This window comes from Apteryx rowi, unplaced genomic scaffold (assembly GCF_003343035.1).
Source record: "Apteryx rowi isolate R43461 unplaced genomic scaffold, aptRow1 scaffold_105, whole genome shotgun sequence".
NCBI lineage: Eukaryota > Metazoa > Chordata > Aves > Apterygiformes > Apterygidae > Apteryx > Apteryx rowi.
The window spans coordinates 2,244,033-2,250,032 of NW_020447253.1; the positions used below are offsets into that span (position 1 = coordinate 2,244,033).

Below are 6,000 nucleotides of genomic sequence, written 5' to 3' on the forward strand. Positions count from 1 at the left end.
GACTGCTCTTGCTCTTATCTTCCAAAGCAGCCGGTGACCTCCTTAACTGATTTGGATTGTTTTCTTTTTTTTGGTCTTCTAGTATTTAAAGAGGGGGGTACTTAACCAAAGCACCTCCTCTTGCTACTGTGAGAGGAGAGGGACCTTGTTTGACAAGGCAGCAGTCAGATGCCCAAAGTGGCTCTCATTCCGAATGGGAACACAGCACTCGATCTCCGAGCCACTTCTCATTAGTCTCTGGGAAAGGATGAAACTGCTCTTGTGAAACAAAGATATGTAAACATCTACATGTCCCCTGAACTGAGAGGTGGAGTCTCAAGTACCGGCCTCGGGATTTATCGGCGAATACCGAATGATCCGATCTGCCCTCATTAAGATAAACAGCACACCAAGCCATCGTTCAGTACTCCCGCGCTAGCGGTGCGTCTGGACGCTGCAATTCCTGGGGCCCCGTCCGCTGAGGTGCCCCTGGCCACGCGCCGACCGCGCCGGAGTGCCACGCCGCCCCCTTAGGCGCGGAGGCGTCAAGAGGAGACCGGCAGCACGCTCACTCCTTTTCTCTAGCAGGGCACTGTGATTTATCTGACAAAGTAGGGGGGTTGTTACCCTACACATATGAATAAGCAAGCGCTATGTCTCTCTTGGGGCAGCGACGCTGCTTAAACGAATCGGAAAGCCCTGACAAGGCTGCCGAGGCTCAGTGCAGCCGCTGCCGGACAATTATTCAAGGCCCAGCTGCAAGAAAACCAGATGGTGAGTGAGCATTAGTAATGTGCACTTCTTTTCACTCATGCAGTCATAAGCAGAGCTTGTATGTTCTCACATGAAAATTGCCATGAAATAGCAGACTGAGGAACAAAATTGTACAAAGACTCCAATTTGTAAGCTAACAGATGCTTAAAATTTTCATGAGCTAAAGCCATACTAAATAATTTTAGAAGACAGCCACAGAGTGAGTGAGATGTAAACAGACTAGGTAAAGAAAGTCAATGTTTTCATGACAAGAGACATGGTTTTAAACAGTGATGTCATGAGAAACCTCACTTATTGTAACCAACTAACACCTGAGCCTTTGAAGCCCCACTAAGCTATAAAATGTAAAAGATGCACACTGTCACTGCAACAGTGTCATTCAGCAATTAATATGCTCGTTCTCTATCAAAATGGTAAACCGCAATCCAGAAATTATTCATCCATTGTAATTCTTTATACAATTTAAACACAAAGATAATCTGTTCTAATCCTTTTTCCATTATTGACACTATTGACTACATCAATTGCGAATGCTATCAAATAAATCAACTTTGAATTAAGCCATGAAAAAAGAATGTGATAAAAAGTCCTTCAGACTCCTATAAATCATCAGATCCAGAAGCATGACATAAGTAACTGAGTGGGGAATTCAGCTTTTCTCCATAGTCATAATGCTTAAGGCCTAAATAAAATTACACTAATTTACCATGTAAGCGCTAATGGAATAGCTGGGGTAGAGATGGAGGGTTTGTTGGTTTTTGTTCTGTTTTCATGGTGGATTTTTTTTTTTTTAATCTTTGATATGAGAGCTCTGCCGTGAACTACTTTCTTGTTAAAGACAGAAAAGGTTGATATTGAAGTTTCAGTTCAATTGTTTTCGATCTGTGGATGTCCACTATGAGCAATTGCTCCATTTAAGAGGAATTACCCTTTGTACAAACCACTTCACTATTTAAAACAAACCACATGTATCATCATTAAACAGAAAGAAATACCAATTTTAAAATACTGACAGCAGCACAGTGACATGGAATGTTATGTGATGTTTTAACTGTTGACTTACTTACTTCACTCAGAAAATACCAACTAAATAACCCTATGGACATATCAACTAAAAAATTCTATGTCCTCTCAAAAATATAGCATACAATAGGGACACATCAGTTAACAGAACTGAGCCTCCATTAATAAAATCTAAATCCCAATTTACAGGGCGTCAAATTTCTGCTATAAAAATTACTTTGCACCAGCATTTGATATGAACCTGAGGCCAGGAATTACTTCCTCTATTGAGGTCTTATTGGNAGAAGAGAAAAAGAGATGTATTTAGTTGTTTCGAACACTAAAATATTGCAAAATGAAAGGCTGCACTATCCATCTGAGTTACTTTATCCTGTTTCTTTAAATACTGGCACTATGTAAAATTCTAACCCAATGTATTCTACACATTTATCTATACATCTCGTAATGGTTCTTATCTATATAACAAACCAATAAAAACTTTCAAATCAAAGCCTTTTGCTCATTGCTGCCACTGATTCGGACATTTTGGCCTTAACGTTGTTAAAAATCCAGAAATGGTTTTCGAAAGTTGGACATTTTCTTACTAAGATGCTTCTAGATTGTTACAGACAATTCCAAATAATTTAACTAACTCAGAAACATCCTTCAGTTTTTGTTGTGTGTTTTTTTTAATGAATATTCTCTTGACAGTTAATCTATAATGTGAACTAGGCCTCTGCACTGTTATTTTTAACTTTTGTGTCGCAACAGCTAAGATTTAAATGTTTTTAAGTGTACCATCCTACATGCACAAACTGTTAAAAACAAAATTTCAGTTCCTCACATAGCACTTAAAACTTTACATAGGTGTGTAATGTGAAAGATATCACAGCAAATACATAACTTCTAACACAGGACAAAGAAGTAGAGTACTTTGGTGCGCACACGGTGGAAAAGACTTTATTAATTCACATCAAACAAACTGGCAAAGCGGTGTCAGTTTAGCAAATAAATAATGGCCAATTTAAACCAAACACAGATTTTCCCAAATGATTAATATAGCTCCACAGAAAACAGCCATCCTCACGGCTACATACACATTTACTGACAGGAAGACCAGGGTGCCCATCTTGAGAAGAATATAATGCCTTGTAGTCTTTCAGGAAAGGTTGCTCATATACCCAAATTACTAAACTTAAATGTGACAAAATACTACTGTGTTTAGCAGATACACACAAAAACAGAAAATAGATTTCTTCATACATACAAAATAGATAATAAAGTAAGGCTAACGACTTCGAGTTCTGTTGAAATAAAGATTTTTTAATTAATTTTAAATGAGGTACAATCTGAAGTGTATTTTTTGGAGGAAAAAAATAGTCTACACTGAAGTGGTTCACACAACGTCTATATATTGTTGTTCATAGGGTCCACGGGCGGGGAATCACTGGTTACTAAGTCGCCAGGCAAAGCTTTTAGGCTACCAGAAGTAAGCTCAACAGACAACTTCACATGGGTGGAAAAAAAAACATTTATACTTTCACTGAAATAGTTATAATTATAGCAGACATACAAAATATACAGTTATATTTGCAGGGTTGCTAGAGATTATTAGATATGGGGGGAAAAAACAAATAGACTATCATGATAAAAGTTCACTGATGTTTTCTCAAATATAAAACATTTCTTAGCCTTTCCTATTTAAAAACAGAACAATGTTACACATCAGCTTTACAGACAATGTCACCATAGTACTTCTTTTCTATCTAATTTTTGGATAAAAAGTTACATGTTGTTTCTAAGAATCAAATACAACAAATACACCAAATAATAAATCATATTTGAATTAAGATGATAATTATCTGACTCTCTAGGAATACTGAATAAGTAAAATGCCAACTAAACATTCAAAATAAGCAACAAGCACCTTGTTTTGAATCTGCCACAGTTACCACCAGGAACTCAGAAGACCTTTTACTCATATATAATTCTGATTAGTAGAGGCAGAATGATACTAAACTGACACTAGCATTAACCAGACTATAAAACCAACCCTTTAATAAAATAAATAAATAAAATAAATACTTTCAGTGTGGCAGTTAATCCACTTAAAGAGTTAAAAATTTATCTTCTAGACACAGCACTTTGTAAAGTGCATTAGCAATCACTTCTCATATTTCTCTCAAATGGAATAGATGCAATTGAATTCACTATTTTAAAGTAATCATTATGGTTGCACAGTTTCTTAAGTCTTAAAGCAGTGCCATACTACAGATGTGTTTGCATAATGTTACTGCAGTAGCTCCTACAGGAAGAAGGATGATCACAGCACCTAGCCTCATCTCCGGGTTATCCTTCCCGTGCTCCCTGCGGGCCCCTGCTGACCTCTCACCTCTCCTCATTGTCCCTTCCAAAAGCTGCAGCTTTAACCCTCCGAGTGCTTCCCAAACTCACCGGAACAACCGCAACGGAACGGGCCAGTACATGCTGTATGCAGCCAGTAACTGCACAAGTCACACTGGAAAATCAAAACTGATCCATAAAAGCCATTTCCAAAATGCATCCAGTACACAAAACTACTAACAACATACATTTCAGTTACGGCGTGCAATTTCTTTAAATACTAAATACACTAAATTCACCAGATATAAATTTTAATTGTGGACACATTAATCTCTCCTACATACATGTAAAATTTAGGGCATAAACAAGAATCTTATATTATGCAGTCCACACTGTAAGTCAGAAATGGTTTATATTATACTAGAAGAAAAAAGCTACAGAAGGGTTTATATCCTTCAAATAATTGAGTTTTGTTTTAATAACAGAAAAGCAAATATTCTGAAATAAAAATAAGCTTTCCTTCTACGTCATTTAATCTTTAGGAACAAAATATACTAAAGAAAATATTGTACTGTAAGAAAAAAAAAATCTTTCAGGCATTTGCAAATACAGAAATAAAAGTTACTGACTGTATCATGGAAGTCAATATGCATATAAACTATTGTAGTGGAAGTTGGAAGAGTTCACAGTCAAATGCCCCTATGTTTTATTCCTCAGATGTGTTATAGTAGGCACAAGGATTTATTTTTTCTGAAGTTTCAGCAGAAAGTAACAGAATAAATAGGATTAATCATTTCTTCATGATAACGTATTTCAGTCTTGGCTCTACATGCCTACTGGATGACCCTCTGTAACAGTGGACTCCATTAAAAAAAATAGAGAAGTAACATATAATGATGACTCCAGAACACTTTAAATAATAATGCTGCATTAGCTAATAATTTATGTTACAACAGAGAAAGGTTATCAACTAGTAAATAACTGGGTGGGGGGAAGGGTGAGGAAATACTTTATTTATACACACACACATATATATATATGATGCCCATGAATTAAAAAAAAAAAAAATCTTATAAATGGACTAGAAATTGGTATTATTTTCCTGATTTCAGAACATCTCTTTAAATCTATTTCAATTTGCTCCAGTGATGTAAGTATTTTAATTCTGCACAGATATGGCTTTACAAATCATTCCTTTTCTGATTAAAATCAGTTTGATTTTAATCAGCAGCATGTTTCAACAAAGCCTTAAATTCCTGGCTTCAATGAAGGCTTAAACAAAATTGCCATTGGGTACATTTACATTAGAAGTATAATTTATGCCTGCAAGTGAATAAAGAGCAATCCTTTATGGCTGAAACTCTGCTACAGTATCCATAAGAAACACAGTCAAAGTACTGTGTTAAAAATCTATAAACAGCATCAATAAAGATATTGCAAAAAAATTAATAGCTATGCAAATGCTTGATGCTCTGCTAAAACAGATTTTCTACTCACTTTCACCATTCCTAAATGCAGAGACAATATTCACCCCAAACAGGAGGAGACATTTATACAGTCTATTCATACAAAAAATACCTTCCGAGATTACAAATCCCCCAAATGATGCTGACAAAGCAGTCAATATAGAAAAAGTTAAGCAAACTTACCTGCTGTAAGTACATAAAAGTCAAGGCACAGGAGAGCTGGGGACACATGCCCACATTCGGCAGTGCCACGCAGGTTGCACCCGTAAGGGGATGCTGCATGGTGTTGCTCTGAAGTCTACGTAGAACAAGTGAGGGGGCTTGCATGCAAGCACGTTTGCCCTATCTTGTCACTACAGTTTTTTTCTTCTGATTATTTAAGTAAGAAACAGTTTTTCTTCAATGTCTTTTTTTTTGCTCCAGCGCTAGATCCCTA

The 6,000-nt window shown here is 36.5% G+C and overlaps 1 protein-coding gene across 1 annotated transcript in view; it reads right to left on the reverse strand.

Moving 5' to 3' along the window:
- The window catches only part of RBFOX1 (RNA binding fox-1 homolog 1), a 295,192-nt gene extending 289,404 nt beyond the window's left edge, over positions 1–5,788 (reverse strand). Inside the window, exon 1 of the mRNA XM_026068551.1 lies at positions 5,748–5,788. The gene's annotated coding sequence lies outside the window, so the exon portion shown is untranslated. The remainder of the gene's footprint in view (positions 1–5,747) is intronic.
- Positions 5,789–6,000: the final 212 nt, after the last annotated feature.